Source organism: Chiloscyllium plagiosum, chromosome 13, assembly GCF_004010195.1.
Source record: "Chiloscyllium plagiosum isolate BGI_BamShark_2017 chromosome 13, ASM401019v2, whole genome shotgun sequence".
Classification (NCBI taxonomy): domain Eukaryota; kingdom Metazoa; phylum Chordata; class Chondrichthyes; order Orectolobiformes; family Hemiscylliidae; genus Chiloscyllium; species Chiloscyllium plagiosum.
Window position 1 is genome coordinate 79,873,039 of NC_057722.1, and position 20,486 is coordinate 79,893,524.

At 40.3% G+C, this 20,486-nt stretch overlaps 1 protein-coding gene across 2 annotated transcripts in view; it reads left to right on the forward strand.

Moving 5' to 3' along the window:
* The window catches only part of rasa2 (RAS p21 protein activator 2), a 197,450-nt gene that overhangs the window by 17,682 nt on the left and 159,282 nt on the right, over positions 1–20,486 (forward strand). The window contains exon 1 of one of the 2 annotated variants that reach the window (XM_043702830.1): positions 17,033–17,037. The exons of the other annotated variant lie outside the window; for it this stretch is intronic. The gene's annotated coding sequence lies outside the window, so the exon portion shown is untranslated. Of the gene's footprint in view, positions 1–17,032; positions 17,038–20,486 lie in introns of those variants that run through there. 2 annotated transcript variants of the gene reach the window in all.

Below are 20,486 nucleotides of genomic sequence, written 5' to 3' on the forward strand. Positions count from 1 at the left end.
CTCTCCCTATAGCTCAAATCCTCCAACCCTGGCAACATCCTTGTAAATCTTTTCTGAACCCTTTCAAGTTTCACAACACCTTTCCAATAGGAAGGAGACCAGAACTGTACGCAATATTCTAACAGTGGCCTAACCAATGTCCTGTACAGCTGCAACATGACCTCACAACTCTTGTACTCAATACTCTGACCAATAAAGGAAAGCATACCTTCACTATCCTATCTACCTGCGACTCCACTTTCAAGGAGTGATGAACCTGCACTCCAAGGTCTCTTTGTTCAGCAATACTCCCTAGGACCTTACCATTAAGTGCATTAGTCCTGCTAAGATTTGCTTTCCCAAAATGCAGCACTTCGCGTTTATCTGAATTAAACTCCATCTGCTACTTCTCAGCCCATTGGCCCATCTGGTCAAGATCCTGTTGTAATCAGAGTTAACTCTCTTCGCTGTCCACTACACCTGTGGGCGGCACGGTGGCACAGTGGTTAGCACTGCTGCCTCACAGCGCCTGAGACCCGGATTCAATTCCTGCCTCAGGTGACTGACTGACTGTGTGGAGTTTGCACATTCTCCCCGTGTCTGCGTGGGTTTCCTCCGGGTGCTCCGGTTTCCTCCCACAATCCAAAGATGTGCAGGTCAGGTGAATTGGCCACGCTAAATTGCCCGTAGTGTTAGGTGCAGGGGTAAATGTAGGGGAGTGGGTGGGTTGCGCTTCGGCGGGTCGGTGTGGACTTGTTGGGCCGAAGGGCCTGTTTCCACACTGTAATGTAATCTAATCTAAACCTCCAATTTTGGTGTCTTCTACAAACTTACAGCTGTACCTGTTATGCTCGCATCCCAAACATTTATGTAAATGACAAAAAGTAGAGGACCCAGCACCAATCCTTGTGGCACTCCATTGGTCACAGGCCTCCAGTCTGAAAACAACCCTTCACCACCACCCTCTGTCTTCTACCTTTGAGCCAGTTCTGTATATCTTCTTCAATATATAATTTCAGTTACATGAAAGCTAGTGCTTCCAAATAAACCTGTTGGACTATAACCTGATGTTGCATGATATTTAACTTTGTATCTCTGAAGAGGTGGATTAGAAAAAGACTATAAATGCACACTTTTCTTTGCAGAAATCGTGTGCATCTTGTGTTCAATTGCTTCACCACTAAAATGATTTGGACGTTGGTGTGCAGAGTACAATTTCAAAATATGCAGCTGATACAAAACCTGGCAACATTGTAAGCCATAAGGAGGATAGTTGTTTATTCTAAAGAGCATTGAAATGTTGGAGTGAATAGAGAGGTGGCAGATGAGGTTCAATGTAGAGAAGTGTGCAATATTATATTTTGGCAGAAAGAACATAGTGAGACAATACAAAATAAAGATTACCACTCTAAATGGGTGCAGAAGCAGAGGGTCCTGGGTGTATTAGTCTGGACAGAATGAATAGGGCAATAAATATTCCCACTCGTGAAAGGATCAAGAATATGAGGGCAAAAATTTAAATCATTCAATTAAAAAAGCAAAAGGGACCTTTAGAAAAATAAAATCGCAACAGATGTTTGGAGTCTGGAATAGATGGCCAGAATGTATGATGGAAGCAGGTTCAATGAAGGCTTTCAGCAGGGGAATTAGATGATCATTCGAAAAGTTACAAAGTGCAGGCGAATGGGGAGAAGGCAGGACATTGGCGCAAGGTGTAATATTCATTTGGAAAGCTGGTCCAGATGTAGTGGGTGGAATGACCACTGGCTGTGCTGTAACTACTCGATTGATAGCTGTCTTTTTATCTATTTGGACATTAAATTTTAGAATTCTCTTCCTGTCTCCCATTTGCTCCTTAAAACCCACTTGACCAAGCTGTGGTCATGTCTCCTTATATTTTTGTCTCAGTGTAATATTCTGTTTTTAGTTTAGATTAGATTACTTAGTGTGGAAACAGGCCCTTCAGCCCAGTAAGCCCACACCAACCCTCCGAAGAGCAACCCCACCCAGAGTAAGCCCACCCCTTTTTTCAGCTAACACTCTGGGCAATTTAGCATGGCCAATTCATCTAACCTGCACATTTTTGGACAGTGGGAGGAAACCTACGCTAACACTGGGAGAATGTACAAACTCCACACAGACAGTTGCCTGAGGCAGGAATTGAACCGGGTCTCTGTTGCTGTGAGGCAGCAGTGCTAACCACTGTGCCACCGTGCCGCCCATTTTTCTATCTCTCCTGAGAAGTTCTGGGATGTTTAATCATATTGAAAGTGCCATATAATTCCAAATTTTGTGTGTGTGTGTGTGAGATATATAAGACAGGGTAGTAGTAGCTAGAAAGAATTCAGCCTGGAGCTCGGTGACCAGTGGTGTTCCACAGGGATCTGTTCTGGAGCCTCTGCTCTGTGATTTTTTTTATATATAAAGGACTTAGATGAGGAAGAGAAGGGTGGGTTAGTAAGTTTGCCAATGACACAAAGATTAGTGGAGTGGTGGATAATGTGGAGGGCTGTTTTTGGTTGCTACGAGACATTGACAGGATGCAGAACTGGGCTGTTAAGTGGCAAATGGAGTTCAACCTGGAAAAGTATGACGTGGTTCATTTTGAAATGTCAAATTTGAATGCAGAATACAGGGTGAAAAGATTCTTGACAGTGTGGGTGAACAGAGGGATCTTGTGGTCCATGTCCATAGATCCCTCTCACTTGCCAACCAGATTGATAGGGTATTTAAGAAGGTGTATGGGGTGTTGGCTTTCATTAGCAGGGGAATCGAGTTGAAGAGCTGTAAAGTTATGCTGCAGCTCTAGAAGAGCTCTGGTTAGACCACACATGGAATATTGTGTTCATTTCTGGGCACCTCATTATAGGAAGGATATGGAAACTTTAGAGAGGGTGCAGAGGAGATTTACCAGGATGCTGCCTGGACTGGAGGGTACATCTTATGAAGAAAGGTTGAGGCAGCTAGGGCTTTTCTCATTGGAGTGAAGAAGGGTAATAGGTGACGTGATAGAGGTGTACAAGATGATGAGAGGCATAGATAGTGGATAGCCAGATTTTTCCTTAGGGTGTAAATGGCTATCATGAGGGGGCATAATTTTCAGGTGATTGGAAGAAGGTTCAGGGGAGATGTCGGAGGTAGGCTCTTTACATAGAGAGTGGTGGATGTGCAGAGTGCATTGCCAGCAATGGTGGTAGACTCTGATACATTAGAGACATTTAAGCAACTCTTGGATAGGCACATGAATGATAGTAGAATGAAGGGTATAAAGGTTAGTTTGATCTTAGAGTTGGAGGAAAGGTCAGCACAACATCAAGGGCTGAAGGGCCTGTTTGTTTAGCATATAGTTGATGCACAACTTTTCAAATGACAAATGGGCTGAGACACTTTTCAAGAAAGATTGCATGCCTTTCAAAGTTTTAACGGCAAACTGTGTCATAAATTATTTTCCAATTGTGCAGTGATAATAACAAACAAATAGTTTAATCAGAAGATGAGAGCATGTGAGGCCTTCATTGAGATTGGCAGGTAGTCCAGGTTTAGCAGAAATGAGACTAGATGAAAGTAGCCAATAGTTGGAACGCTAGTTTGTGCTTGAGCCAACATAGCAATAGCAGCAGAAATTGGGAGTGCAACCTGACAGCAACAAATGTTATGCATGAAATCATCTTTTAACGTTTGCAAACCAAGAGGAGCAACAGTGACAATCTCCTGTGGAATGAATTAACAGCACTGATAGAGGTTAATGGCTATGTTATGGTCATTAAGGTGTCCAAACAGATCAAAGTTGGGTACTGTATTTTCAGGGGTGAGAGACTTTTTCAAAGATCAGGAAGGAAAGGAAGGATGATGGGATGAAATAAGTACAGTAGCGCAAAGCAGTCTTGGATTGGAAGATGTGGATTCCATATGGATTGAAGTAAGAAGTGATAAGGAAGTTGACACTGGTAAGAATGGCCTTGGCCCCATAACAGTAGGATATGCAGTAGGATAGAATAAATCAAGAGATAATGAAGGCATATAAACAACGCAGAACATTAATAATGGATGACTTTAATTGGTCAGATTGGCAAGAAGAGTTTGTAGGGTGTATTTAGGACACCCCAGGAAAAAATATGTTTTGGATCTAATCAGGGAGCAGGCTTTTTGGATTTGGTTGTATTTAATGAGGCAGGTTTAACAAATGGTCTCGCAATAAAGAGATTCCTGGAAAAAACATTGCCCATAACAAGATAGAATTTATTATTGAATTTGAGAGGGAGAAACTTAGGTTGGAAACAACTGTGCTAAAATTAAATCAGGGTAATTACATAGCAATGAGGACACAGCTAGCTGGAGTGGACTGAGAAAAGAGTTTATCGGCAAAGATAGTTAAGGAACAATGGCAGGAACAACGAAAATTGTTCATGGCTCACAACAAAGCTATATCATCCTCGGAAAGGGAGAAGCCAACTTTGATTAGCCAGGGAAGTTCAGGAAAGCATTAGATTGCAAGGATAGCATACAATGTGGCAAAAATTGACAGCTAGCCAGAGGATGGGGAAAAAAAACAAGAAAGGTTTGCTAAAAAAAGGAAGAAAATAAAATTTGTATATAAATTTGTAATTAATATCAAGTCGGGCAGCAAGAGTTTCTTTACGTGTAAGGAAAAGATAGATCAAGGCCCCTTGGAGAATGAGGCTGGGGAAATACTGTAATTGGGAACCACAAAATGGCAGAGGAGTTGAATAAAAACTTCGCATCGGTCTTCACAGTAGAAGGCACTAACAAAAAAAGGGGAGAGGCAATAAATGCAATACTTTATTGCTGGGGAAACCAATGAGACTAAAGACCCGTAGATCCTCTGGACCTCATTCTAGGTTTCTAAAATGATTAGCTGTAAAGGCGTAGATGCACTGGTAATAGTCTTCCAAGAATCCTTATGTTCTGAAAAAGTGCCGTAGGATTGAAAAACTGCCAGCGTAACATCTTTATTTAAAACAAGAAATAAGAAAAAGCTTAACATCTGTGATTAGGAAATTGTTAGAGTCTATTATAAAGAACCTGATGAAGGAGCAGCGCTCTGAAAGCTAGTGTGCTTCCAATTAAACCTGTTGGACTATAACCTGGTGTTATGTGATTTTAACTTTGTACACCCCAATCCAACACGGGCATCTCCAAATCATTACAAAGAATGTAATAGGGCATTTAGAATTGCATAATCTAATCATCACAGAGTCAGCATGGCTTCATGAAAGGCAAATTGTTCCTGAGAAATTTATTAAATTCTTTAAGGATGTAACAAGCAGGATAGGTAAAAGCGAAGGGGTGGATAAGTAGGGTATTTTCAGGATGGCAGCCTATAACCAGCAGAGTGCCACATTGATTAGTGCTGAGGTCAGAATTATTTACAATATGTTAATGACATGGATGAGGAAAATCAGTCTACTATAGCCAAGTTTATTAATGTCACACAAATAGTTGGGAAAGTAAATGGTGAGGATAGCACACAGCCGACAGACGGATTTAGATAAGATTGTGAATTGGCAAAAAACTTGACAAACGGAATATAGTGAGGGCAAAATTAAGTTATGCATTTTGGTAGTATGAAGAATAGAGAGCTGAATATTATTCATATGACAAAAGGCTGCAGAAAGCTTAGCACAGGGATTTGTTAGTTCTTGTACAGTCACAAAAAGCTAACATCCAAGTTCATTAGATAAAAGGGATTGCAATTAGATTGTTGGCCTTTATTTCAAAGTCAATGGTGTTTAAAAATAGGGAGATGTTGCTAAAATTATACAAGTCATTAGCTGGACTACATTGTGAGCAGGTTTGGCCCCCTTACTGAAGGAAAGATATACTGACATGAGAATCAAAGTTGATTGTCGGATGTAAGGATTCTTTATGATGAGGTTGAATAGGATAGGCCTATACTCATTGGAGTTTAGAAGAATGAGAAGTGACCTTCTTGAAGCATGTAAGATTCTTAGGGTTTTTTCTCCTCCCTTAGTGGGAGAGCCTAGGTCCAGAGTACATACTATCAGAATGTAGGATCGCCCAGTTAGGATTTGCATTTCCTCAATTCCACTTTCCAGTGTCTTTCCCCATAACCATTAACTCCCTGACTCATTAAAAATCTGTCTGTCTCAGCCTGGAATATACTTAACAACCCAGCCTCGATAGCCCTCTGTGGCAAAGAATTTCGCATTAGAGAATTAATGATTTTGGGGAAAGCACAGGCAAGTGGCATTGAGAGTTATTTGAATGACAGAGCAAACTCTGGGCGCATTTGCCTACTTCTGCTTCTGAGTTTGCAATTCTTAAGGAAGATTTAGATAGCAGCCTGAGCAAGAAATCTGCAGTTCTTGAAACTAAAGGCTGAATGGTGTGCAGCCTTGTCCCCTCTTACACTTAGTGTAGGGCTGCCAACTTATATAGGCTTCTTTGTTCACACCATTAGCTGCCTTTTTCTTTGCTTTCCCTCCCTTGTTACTTGGGAGTTTGGACAAAGGAATCCCTTTGCAGTGAAGATATTGATTTTTGAGTGGAGTGCTGTCGAGTGTCTGATCGCTCCAATGTTATTTTGCTTCTGAATGCTGATTCTGCTCATTTATATGAATTCCAAGGAGTGTTGGCTTATTTTGTTCATCCGTGTTTCTGCTTTGCCTGTGAATTGTTTACGTTATCAGCTACTTTTCTAAATACTGTCTTTGAAGTTGATAGTGTCATATTGTGCAAGTTTGTAACCTTTGTGATACATTGCTGATATCATAAAACACTATTATATTTTAATACATTTGCTTTCCTTGTACTTTGCATACTGTAGTGCAAGTAAAATATTTCTTGATTTGAATTTTACTTGTAATACAGGGTTTTCTGGTTCTGAAGTGCTTGGAGCTATGTTTGGCTATAATTTTTTTTTACATCCACTGTTTTCTCAAAACCCTCCTTCTATGAACATGTGCCTGGTTTGTAATGCACTATAGGAACAAATGAGTAAAAGAATTTTTGGGATCTCAGCCGCGTACAGAGAGAAAGGCCAAGTTTGTCTTGGAGATATTATACACTGTGGAAACCACTAATTGTACGTTTCATTTTGGAAAGGCTCTTGACATGAGTAACATAATGTTTAGTAGGAATTTTGGCTTGAGTTTGTTTGGTTTGTATCCTTTTACCCTTCTCTGGTTCATAGCTGTAATGATTGTTTCCTGAAGACAGTGCGATTTTTCCAAACTTGGTTTTGTTTTGAAGAATTCCTGTAATGTGATTTTCTCCTCCTGAGGTGAAAAGAGTGCATGAAAAGTTTTGATAGTGCATTATGCAGGCTTTTCATGTCTTTATAATATTAAAATAGGCTTAATTAGTGGTGTGATACTGAGGCATAGACTCGAAGAAGGTTCTCAGTCTGTGATTAATAAATTGGTACAAGTCCTCTGTACCAGATTTAAGGGAGACAGAATGTTATGCTGGATTCTGGTTTTAAAGTTCTACACTGAACTACTGAATAGATATGGATATTAAGTGAATCTTGACTGTGGTTCTTTGGGTTATTCTCTACTTGCTTTATAGGTTGACATGAAAATTAATTACCTGAGCCAAGTGAAAATTGTTGCCCTCACAAGCAAGGGGACTTGGAAAAGGAGAGACATTGATGGAGGGAGAATCAATGTTTTCTAAGTTAATTACCATTGCCTTTGCCAGGGCTAGGCCTCCATTGATGGAAAGTATTATACAGTGCTTACTATGAATGCTAACGACATGAAACCTTAAATCTCAAAAATAAAAAACAGAAATTTGATGCACTCCCCCAAAACCCTCATGTACTCTTTCCAGTCTTACTTTCAGGGTGGCATGAGTTTTTATTGTAAAAAGACAATTTAGATGTACAATGGCTAACAACATTGGAAAGTTGTTGTTAATGCAAACCTTACACTCTGAAGAAGCTAAATGTAGGCTCTATAAGAGGAATTAGACGGGGAATTGGCTGGAAGATCAATTTAAAATTAGGGATACAGGTGTAAACAGGGTGCAAGAGCAGAGATCTGGGGAGATACATAAGTTGACAATTGTGGGACAGGTTGAAAATGTAGTTTAAAAGAAATAATGAGATTTCTTGTTTTATAAATAGGGACATAGAACCTAAAACATAGGAAGTTACGATAGGCCTAATGGAAATATGGGTTCAGCCTTCGCTGGAGTAGTATGTACAAGTCTAGGTCTCACACTTTAGGAAAGTTGTGAAGCCTGTAGAAAGGGTCATGAGAATGCTTGTAAAGTAATGAAGGAATTTTTAGTCACATGGATGGAAAATAAGGTTATTTGAAGGAGTTATTCAAAAATCATGAGTAGCCTAGTCAGAGTAGGTAGAAAGTTATTTTTGGAAGATGGAGTGAACCCAGAGGTTACCAGTAAAAGGAACAAAAATATCTGCTGCATTTTTCTATGCGGCAAGAAATTACAGTCTGGAACGGACTATCTGAGTACATGGCACAATCAGATTCAAATGTGGCTTTCGAGAGGCAATTAGAGAATTATCTAATAATAGAATATTAAAGGCTACAAGGAACGGTAGGGAGTGGGACTAACTGGGAGCTCTTGCTAACAGCTGACATAACCAGGACAAACAGCATGTCCTTCTCCTGTACAGAAACTTTCCAGTGATTCTAAGTCTGGACATAGTGCATTCAAAAATGGAGTATGTAATCTAGTTGATGATCACTGTGGTCTTTTTGGATGAAATGTTGATGTGAAGCTCCACTTGCGTATTCCGATTGCTATGAAAGGTATTATTGAAGTGTAAGGTAAGTTTGCACATTACTGGTCAACAATGAGTCTTTAGCTGCTATTGCTAAAACCGATTTATTGATCATCTTTTGAGATTTGAAAGATCTTGCTGTTTATCAATTGGGTGCCAAGTAACTCTAAACGATAAAGCAAATTATCTGTTGCTTTGGAACATTTTCACATGCTGTCTGTATAAATAAGAAGTTTAAAAATAATTTTCTAGTGCTGATGGTTTTAGGTTTCATTGCCATTTATCTCCTTTGAATTCACTTTTGGATGAATGCATGATTTGTTCCTTATTGCTGGCTGTGACAGTAATCACTAAGTGTGAGATCCATGATTATCCCTCGAATGCTAATTATTTGTTTTGCAGGTGGGATGAGATGTACCTAATTAGTAATCTTAAACCATACTCTTATCAAAATGATTTTAAAAGTAAATTTGTTCTAATGTTTAAACGATGTGCACTTCTAGTGAGAAAACAAATTTGGTAACTGTGGGCACTTCCTCTTTGACCAGCTTACAACAGAATGAATTTTATTCAACTCAGTTGGTACTTCATATATTAAAAAAAGTTTGGTTCATTTTTATTTTAATTCTTGTGTCTCTTTTGCATGATTACCTGCTTGTTTTCTGAATTGGCAAACTTGTCATGCAAACTCCTATGGACAACATTGTACCATTGTGAACAGAGACCACATCATGTGAGTTATTTCATTGAAAGCTTTAGCAGTATTGTGGGACATGGGAAAATTAAGACACTACTGTCTAACTACTGCTGTTAGTATCATACCTGGAATGAGCAGATTGTCTTCTGAAGAGAGACTGGACAGTGTGTGCTTGTTCTGAGGAAGGGCTACTTGACCCGAAACATTAATTGTGATTTCTCTCCACAGATGCCGAGGTTTTCCACCAATTTCTAATTTTGTTTATGCTTGTTGTCATTGTAGTTTAGATGAGTCAGGGGTGAACAGTCTGATGTGAATGTGCAAAGGATGTTTCTTTATGAACATGAGTCCAAAACTAGGAAACAGTTTTAAAAGAATGTTCATTTATCAGGAGAGCAACCTGTGTATACTGCTGTATATTGATCGAGATGGAGATTTGGCAGGTATAAAATGCTATCCCATGATACAGTTGAATACTCAGAGGACACTACATGTTTTGGAGGACACCTAGTGCATAAACAAATTGTATAACATGGTATAATGTGAGGGGACCAAAACTGCTCTCAGTACTCTAGGTGTTGTCTAATAAGGTTCCATACAATTGAAACATGGCATTCCAACCGGAACACTATCAACAAACACATCGATTTGGACCCCATCTACTATCCTCTGAGGAAAAGAACCAGAAATGACATCGCCAAACATCCAAAGAAACCTAAACACAAATAGAAAGCAAGACATAACGCCAGCACTTCACCGAGGCACACTGATGATGATACCTATTATGGTGATGAAACATCTGAAACCAAACCTTCCAGCTCAGCGAACAAACTCACATCCAGAACCTTGACCTGAGCTACAAATCTTTTAAAAACTCACCAATTGAAACAAAGCTTTAGGATATAGATTAGGCCTTCAGATTTTATAAATCCTCTACTATATTGTTTTTATGAATACTAATTTCTTTCTGTTCCTCATTCTTTCTTGGTCCTTGTATCTCAATTCCTAAGAGATTCCATGTATTTTTCTTTCTGAAGACAGACAGACCCTAATAATTATTTAACTGTTCAGGCATGTCCCATTATAAATTTTCCTGTCTCTGCTTGTAATGGATGCATATTTATCTTTTCAATCTTTCTCTCTTTAAGTTTGTACAGAAGCTTTTGCAGTTCAATTTCATGTTTCTTGTTAGTTTACATTTGTATGCAATCTCCCAGTCTTCAGGCTTGCTATTTATGTAGGTAATTCTGAGCCTCTTCCTTTGATCAGAGGAAATCTGTAACTTTGTTAGCTATGGTTGACTCTCTCATTTCCTTTTGAGTTTTTGTACGTTGAAGGAATGTATGGTTGTTGTAAACCATGTATTAATTTTAAAATTCTAACCATTGACATCTACCATCATAACGTTTTAATCGACTTTTCAAATCTACCACAACCAAACTGCTCCTCATATCTTCATAGTTTCCTTTTATTTAGATTTATGATCCTAATTTTGAATTGAATTATGTTTTTTCAAACTTATTATAACCTACCATATTATAGGTACTCCTTCCTAAAGGTTCTTTTCCAACAAATTGGCCCTTTGTCAGTCCATAATACCAAAGTAGACTATTACCAAATTAGCTCCTCAACATGTTGCTCTAGAAAATCACCTTGGAGAAAGTGAGGACTGCAGATGCTGGAGATCAGAGTCAAGTGTGGTGCTGGAAAAGCACAGCAGGTCAGGCAGCATCCGAGGAGCAGGAGAATCGACATTTCGGGCATGAGCCCTTCATCAGGGAAATCACCTTGTATGCTTTCCAGGAGCTTGTTCTTCACTGCATAAATCTAGTGTGCAAGTAGGTGAAGTTGCCTGTGATTACTGCATTACCCTTATTATGTGCTCATTTATATCAATGATTTGGATGTGAGCATAAGCGGTATAGTTAGTAATTTGCAGTTGACACCAAAATTGGAGTGGACAGCGAAGGTTACCTCCGATTACAATGGGAGCTTGATCAGATGGGCCAGTGGGCTGAGAAGTGGCAGATGGAGTTTAATTCGGATAAATGCAAGGTGCTGCATTTTAGGAAAGCAAATCTTAGCAGGACTTATACACTTAATGGTAAGGTCCTGAACAAAGAGACCTTGGAGTGCAGGTTCATAGCTCCATGAAAGTGGAGTCGCAGATAGATTGGATAGTGAAGAAGGCATTTGGTATGCTTTCCTTTATTGGTCAGAGTATTGAGTACAGGAGTTGGGAGGTCATGTTGCGGCTGTACATTGGTTAGGCCACTGTTGGAATTTGCGTGCAATTCTGGTCTCCTTCCTATCGGAAAGGGTTCAGAAAAGATTTACAAGGATGTTGCCAGGGTTGGAGGATTTGAGCTATAGGGAGAGGTTGAACAGGCTCAGGCTGTTTTCCCTGCAGTGTTGGAAGCCGAGGGTTGACCTTATAGAGGTTTATAAGATCATGAGGGCCATGCTTAGGATAAATAGACAAAGTCTTTTCTCTGGGGTGGGAGATTCCAGAATTTAGAGGGCATAGGCTTAGGGTGAGAGGGGAAAGATATAAAAGAGACCTGAGGGGCAACAGTTTCACACAGAGAGTGGTTCGTGTATGGAATGAGCTGCCAGAGGTAGTGGTGGAGGCTGGTACAATTGCAACATTAAAAGGTATATGGATAGGTGTATGATTAGGAAGGGTTTGGATGGATATTAGTCTGGTACTGGCAGGTGGGACTAGTTTGGGTTGGGATATCCAATCGGCATGGACAAGTTTGACTGAAGGGTCTTGTTTCCGTGCTGTATATCTCTATGACAGTCTGTACCATAGTCCCAGAGGGTGATAGCTTGATCTATCATTAGAAAGAGATGACTGATAGTAAGTTTACGGGCAAGGTTGAGCAGGCAGGACCTTCGTGTGACCTCATCTGATATGAGATTTGAACCTGTGCCATTAGCATAACAAACCAGCCGTGTAGCCAACTGAGCTAACTGGCTAATCTAATCCGTTGGTTGTGGAATTACTTAGCCCTTTATAACGTTTAGTGTTCATGCTGTTCGGCAAGCAAGTAGTCCTGGTTTGTAGCTGCACCAGGTTGGCATTCTCCGTTTCAGATATGTCTTTTGCTACCGCTAAAATGTTCTTCTGCACTCTTCTTGAACCATAGTTGATCTTCTCGCTTGATGTTAATGGTAGAGTGGGTGTTATGTTAGCCATGGGATTACGGATTGAGCTGGAATACAACTGTTGATGGCCTACAGCCCTTCAGATGCTCAGTCTTGAGTTGCTAGGTCTGTTTGGAGTCAATCCATTCAGCATCATGATAGTGCTGCACTGCATGATGGAAGATATTCTCAGTATGAAGATGGGATTTTGTTGGAATTTGCTGATGCAGTAATTGGCAGATGTAACTGCTGCAGGCAAGTGAGGATGAGGTCAAGAATGTTTTTCCACTTTTCAATAAGATCAAAGTTGATCCCTTTGTGCTTGGAAATTCTGCATCTATCTCTCCTCCCAGGAACCTTTTGATTTGTGTTCAGCAGGAAAATCAATCTCCTTCTGTCGTCCCATTCCCCACCAGTCGAAGTAAAATGCTCAGAGACACAGTATGGTTTTACCTCCTTCCTCCTTATTCCGGGCCCGAGAGGGGGAGAGAGCGATCACCCATGTGCATAGGGACGAGTTCTCGGTCTTCTCTGGAATAGCAGTTTCTTAATGAGTTGTATAGTTATTTTACAGGGAGGAGCATCCAGATAAGGCAACATACATATTGATTGGGTGACTGTTACAATCAGCGAGCATCAACAGTAAAAATTAAGCCATCTGCTGTATGCTCTTAATTTTAATTGGCTTTACATAATGAATACTTTTCCCCTTGTTGACTGACCTTACATACTGAATGTGTCCAATGCTTTTCCACCTTGTTAACCCATTACCCTTGCCTCCAGCACCCCATTCTTATCTGAATCGTGCTCAGCCGAACCTCTTGTTTCACAAAACTTGACTCTTTCCCTACCTGCTTATACCTGATACACATTCTCACATCTGCCTCGATATTGTTTCCAAGACAAGCTTGTTTAGACTTTGAGGATCTTTTACACTTCAATAAAGATACCCTTACTCTTCTACCCAGTGAAAAACATGTCCAGCCAGTCCTCAAAGCACAGCCTATTTATTCCACGTAATCATCAAATAAACCTATGTACTGCTGTTCCAATGCATTTGCATCCTTTCTTAAATCAGCAAGACCAAAACTGTACTCTTTTAAACAAGAAATAAAGTTCCCTCAACACCGTCCTCATCCAGTACTCCTGGGATGGGGACAGCAGGGGGTTGAACGTGGAGTAAAGCTTCTCTCGTCTTTGAACTAAAGGTAAACTGAAAGTCAAGTCCCTTTGGCACCATCCTTCTCAAATACTGCTAGGACAGGGACAGCAAGGAGTTAAAATGCAGAGTAAATTTCCCTCGATTTCTTTCAGAAAGTCCAAAATAATTCTGAAGCAGCCCCTGCTGAGACACTCTATCAATATTGGACACAATTGGAAAAAGTCAAAAGGAAACTTGCAGAGTAAAACAAACTTACTACATTAAAATAATGCCTGGGTCAATGGTGCACTCCAGCCCCTGCCTTGCCCACCAGTCTTGAAATACGGTATTTGAGATATGGTTTCATCAGTGCCATGCATTGTCAAAATATAATATCCTTACTTTTGTGTTCAATTCTTCTCATAATAGAGAGCAACATTCAATTGATCTTAATTGCTGCCTTCCGTACTAACATTTTGAGACTTGTAGAATACCAAGGAGTACCTCTGCACCTTGGCATTCTACAATTGTCGATAAAATTAATTCTCTACTTTTTTTATTCTTCCAGCCAAAGTGAATTGTTTCATGGTTTCCCATATTCTATATAATTCCATCTTGCAAATTTAAGTCCAATCACTCAACTTGCCTATATACCATCTGCAATGTCCTTATGATGGCCTCCTTCACAACATACTTTTCCACCTTTGTATCATCTACAAGTTTAGCCAGCATGTCAGTCCTGCCCACCTAAATCATTCATATCCATTTTTAAGAGCTTCACATTTGCCAGTCGGAAAAAGACCCATTTATGCATGCTTTGTTTTCTGCCAACTAGATAGCCTTCTATCCGTGCTGTTATGTTACCCGTGTGTCATAAGTTCTTATTTTGTGCAGTAACCTTTTATGTGGCACCATGTGAAATACCTATTACCAGTGGTAAAAGGATCTGTAACTGCAGGGCCAAATTTCAAGTATCTCTAATTATCAAAAGTAGCATTTATTTATGCAGAATTTCATTGTTTGGAGTGATCTGTCTGACAGTATGGTAGAACCCCAAATGAATAAGGGAAATGATTACATAGGTAGGGAGACTAATTGGGTAGTGTTTTCAAAGAACCAGTGCAGAGAGGATGGATTGAAAGGCCTCATTCTACACAATATTATCCTATGGTTATAGATTTTTTAATCAAACTGTTCAGATGTTTAGTACACCACTGGAGCAGATAGGACTTGAGGATCTGAAACCTGAGTACAGGCTGAGGTAACTAGTTGTTGTCAGGAACAACCGCTTAACAGATGTTCTTATAACTTAGGTGGCAATAAAATGGCTTCTCGATGCAAATAACATGACAAAATGGCTTCTAGGCTGCAAATTGATAATTTTGCTGTAGCTGCATCATTGACAAACCACAGCCAATAGAGATTAGCAGACAATGCTCCCTTTACAGCACAGAAATAACTAGACTAGATAAGACATTCCTGGCCATCTTAACAGACCTTCAGATGCAGGTGCAATGGCTCAGTTAGTGAGATAAGGGTAGCTTGAGTGATGGAAAACAAAGTTGGTTCCTAGGAAATTTAATTGGATCAAGTAACTGTTAAATAAAGCAGTATCGTGTATTGATTGGTAGTTGTCTGAATGTACTGTGCTATCATGGCCTGTACCTTTCTTTAAGAAAAGTATAAAAATGTCTTTGTTTTAAGCCATGTTCGCAGTTCCTCTGAGGAATGCAGAAGTGTAAACCTCTGTTTCCAGACGCGCTGCACCCGACAGTATGAAGAAATAAAGAATTAAATCATAAAGAACTAGACCGATTGTGAGTGCTTATTGACCAATCACTGAACAGAGAAAGAGTGGGAGACCCCGGTCCAGATCTTCACTTGAATCTTGAGTTTTCTCATGAGCCCTACTCTGTTTGTATAATATTGGAGATTGTGCTCCAATTCACTCCTGTTAAATGCTTGCTAGTAACTGCTGACCAGAACCAGTCAAAAGCGTGTCACTGTGTCATTCTAAAAATATTTGACTTTACTGATGAGCTTTGGCTGAGGATTGCAAAATTCTGTATTGCTTGATTTATGAAGGTATTTGGTCTCCAGGTGACTTTGAAGTTTGACAGGTTAAAGGTAAAATACTTAATCATGATCCATGGCTTCTCCCTCCATTACAGAGAAATAATTGATTATAAAAAGAGGCACCATTCACCTATGTAGGTTGATACAAGGATGCAGGCCTCAGTAAGCAATTAAGAAATAAATCTGAACTCACCAATCATAATTAATAAATAATTTTGATTTCCAAGGCAGACTGGTAATTGGATGCTACTTTGTTTTCTGAATCTTGCTGTGATTCAAATACACCATTTAAAAATAATGCCATTCTGCAACCCAGGTTTATTTTCATTGGTCTGTGATGACACTAGACATATAGAAAATAGGAGTAGCCTATTTGGCCCTTCAAGATTAGAATGGTGCTGGAAAAGCACAGCAGGTCAGACAGCATCTGAGGAACAGGAAAATTGACATTTCGGGCAAAAGCCCTTCATCAGGAATAAAGTCCTTGGATGCTACCTGACCTGCTGTGCTTTTCCAGCACATCTCTAATCTAGACTCTGATTTCCAGTATCTGCAGTCCTCCCTTTTGCTTGTTTGGCCCTTCAAACCTGCTCTGCCATTCAATACAATAATGACTGATCTTCTAATTCTCTACCGTGTTCCTGTTCTTGTCCCATGACCCTTTGATCCCTTTTAGCTCTTAAGAACTATAGTCTATCTCCTCCTTGAAGACATTGAATGTTTTGGCTTCAATCGCTTTCTGTGGCAGAGAATTCCACAGGCTCACTGCTGTCTAGGTGAAGAATTTCTCTTCATCTCAGTCCTAAATGGTCCACATCCTTAAACTGATTGCAAGAATTGCAGATGCTAGAAATGAGAAACAAAAACAGAAATTGCTCGAAAAACTCAGCAAGTCTAGCAGTATCTGTGGGGAGAAATCAGAGTTGACGTTTTGCGTCCGATGACCTCCTTCAAACTCGGATGCTACCAGACCTGCTGATTTTTTCCAACATTCTTTGTATTTGCTGGATATATCCTTGACTCAATGTTGTTTGGCACTCTTATAGAACGAGATGCATTTTTGGGCGGAGCTCATGGAATTCCATTTGGAGTAAAAAGTTATGATTCATTCTTTTATCCTCTCTCAGATCGTGAAAAGTATCTTTTGAATTCTGACTTGTGTGGTGCCTGTAGGTTTTTAATCCATTGGTCCATAAAGCTCTGACCTTTTGAAGCAGAAACATTTGGTACTGCTGCCACAAATATTGGTCAAAATCTGTTTGGATGTATCCAAACTGGAGGGCAGTTAGCTTAGTTGGCTAGATGACTGGTTTATGATGCAGTGTGATGCCAACAGCGTGGCTTCAATTTCTGCACCGGCTGAAGCTATCATGAAGGCTTTTACTTCTCAACTTCTCCCCTTGCCTGAAGCCCGAAACGTCGATTCTCCTGTTCCTTGGATGCTGCCTGACCTGCTATGCTTTTCCAGCAACACATTTTCAACCCGCAGGTTAAACTACCATCCATTGTGTCTCTGTAATGAGAGAGCAGCTCTGGCAAGACTATTGTGACTTTACCTTTTACACAATGATTACCTATTGGGTAAGGTTGGTGCTGTAATGCAATGCATTATAGTACATTTGATAGTTCAATTGATCTGTCTTTTCATGCCCCTTGATTTAATTCATACTTTTTTTTGCTTCAATGGGCTTTCCTGGTAAATCATTGAGCAAATCTGTTACTCTTAATGTTTTTCAGAAATTCACCTAACTTCAGTATTTGCTGTTCCTAATGTTTAACATTTACATGAACCTTTCTCTTCAATGAGAAACTTTCATACAAATTTCAATTAGCCTGTCTTGAAATATCCAACTGAAATCACTTGTATTCCATATTGTTCGTTCAATCAAGGATAATAAAATAGTTTGTACTTCGGGGTGACTGAAATTCTGTGTAGTATTCTGAATAGTTTGAGATCAATAGATTATTTGTTAAAAAGGAACAGCTACCTTTGTGAATCTTGGATTATCAATCTAATGCTTTATCCTGGTGGGCTTTCCACCCTCCAAATTAGTCTAAACTCTTCCCCTACACCACCAATTAATCTCCCCACCAAAACACTAGTCCCAGTCCTATAGCAAGTGTCCATTTTATACAAGTTCCCCAATAGTGCTAAGTTCCCCAGGATTGTTTCCCTTGTCTTCTTTATAATCTCTTCAGTCTCTTAAAGTGACTTGTCCTAATAACACCTGCTCCATAGTGGTATGAGGAATAATTTGGAGATTCCTACTTTTGAAGTTCTTCTTTTAAGTTCTTTCCAAGCTCACGAAGAAGGACAAGGACAGCAGATGTAAAGGTTGGCACAATGGCTCAGCAGTTAGCACTACAGCCTCACAGCGTCTGGGACCTGGGTTTGGTTCCAGCTTTAGGTGACTATCTGTCGGTGTGGAACATACACCATATAACAGTCCAGCACAGGCCCTTCAGCCCTCGGTGTTGTGCCAACCCTACTCTAAGGTCAAACTAACCTACATACCCTTCATTTTACTATCATGAATGAGCCTATCCAGAGTTGCTTAAATGTCCCTAATGTATCTGTGTCTACTACCATTGCTGGCAATGCACTCTGCGCACCCACCACTCCTCTGTGTAAAGAACCTACCTCTGACATCTTCCCGGAATCTTCCTCCAATCACCTTAAAATAATGCCCCCTTGTGATAGCCATCTCTACCTTGGAAAGAGTGTCTGGCCATCCACTCGATGTATGCCTTTCATCACCTTGGACACCTCTATAAAGTCACCTCTCATCCTCCTTTGCTCCAATGAGAAAAACCTTAGCTCCCTCAACCTTTCTTCATAATACATGCCCTCCCGTCCAGGCAGCATTCTGGTAAATCTCCTCTGCACCCTCTCTAACGCTTCAACATCTTTCGTTTAATGAGGTGAGTAGAACCGAACACAATGTTCCAACTGTGGTCTAACCAGGGCTTTATGGAGCTGCAGCATAACCTCTCAGCTCTTAAACTCAATTCTCCTGCTAATGAAAGCCAACACACCATACGTCTTCTTAACAACCCTATCAACTAGGGTGGCAACTTTGAGGGAGCTATGGACATGGACCCCAAGATCCCTCTGTTCCTTCATGCCATGTAGTTTGTGATTCTCCCTGTGTCTGCATGGATTTCCTCCCACATTCCAAAAATGTGCAGCTTAGGTGGATTGGCCATGCTAAATTGAACATATTTTCCAGGATCTCTCAGGCTGAATGGATTAGTTACAGAAAACACAGGGTTATGGGGGATAGGGCTGGGATGCTCTTCAGAAAGTCAGTGCAGATTTGATGGGCCAAATGGCCTCTTTCTCTGATTCTCTGCAAGGTTCCTCTCTAAACTGTCAATCATTCTGAGTTGGAGCTATGTTGCCATTCTTTCACCATTGTTCAGTCAAAATCCAGCAACTCCATTACTGACAACACTCTGGACATACACATAACCAAGACATTCCAGTCATTCTAGAACAAGACAAAGAAGGAACATGAATAGACTATTCGACACTTACAGCCTGCTTTATTGAAACAGTGTGAAAGCAGGCCATTTGGCCCATCAAGTCCACATCGATTCTCTGAAGACCTTCCCACCCAGATCCCCCTCCGTTACCTTATTCTTGTAACCCTGTATTTGTTATGACTTTGCCATTCATTGCAATCATGACTGATTCAACAACTGACTCTTCACATGCCTCTGGGACAGGAACGTGAGTGAAGAAATTCTTCCTCATTTCCATCCTTAATGGCTTGCCTTCTATTCTGAAACTCTGTCCCCAGCTTCAGACTGGGGGAGAATTCTTTTTCCATCTATCCTATCGATTGATGTAAGAACGTTGCATATTTGAATGAAATCTCCACTCATTCTTCTAAACTCCAAAAAATATAAGCTCCAAAACAGAAATTGCTGGTGAAACCCGAGGTCTGGCAATATCTGTGGAAAGAAAGCAGAGTTAAGTTTTCAAGTCTGCTGACTCCTCTTAGGCTCAGTGAGCTTGATCTTTCTTCCATTTGAGTTTAGTGAATCTTTGTTGCATTGCCTGTCTGACCAATATATCCTTGGGTAATGCATCATATAAGGCAAAATGCATTCACCTCGTGCTTATCAGGATTAAATTCCATTTTCCAATGCTATGCCTAATTTAGCAGCTGATCAATATTAGACTGCAGCCTGAGACCACCAGACTTTCAATACCAACAATTTTCGTGTTACTTGCATAATTACTAATTGTATCTTCTAATTCATATTCAAATTACTAATGTACATAACAAACAACAAAGGTTCCAGCCTCCAACCCTGTGATGCACCACCAGTCACAGGCTTCCAGAAACTCAACTGGACTGACCACAGTGGCTACAAGAGCAGTTAAGAGGCTAGGAATTCTGTGGTGAGTAACTCACCATCTGACTCCCCAAAGCCTACCGTCATCTATGGGGCACAAGTCAGGTGTGTGTTGGAAAAACACTTCAGAAGCTTGACACTATTCAAGGCAAAGCAGCTCGCAAGATTGGCACCACATCCACTGATACCTACTCCTTGTATTGCTGGCACTCTAGCAGCAATGTATACTATCTACAAGATGCAGTGCAGAAATCCTGGGAAGGCGATAGGTAGATGCAGGTGATAGGAGGGGGGATGATGGTGATAGGTCGGAGCAGAAAGGTGGGAAGGAAAGTGGACAG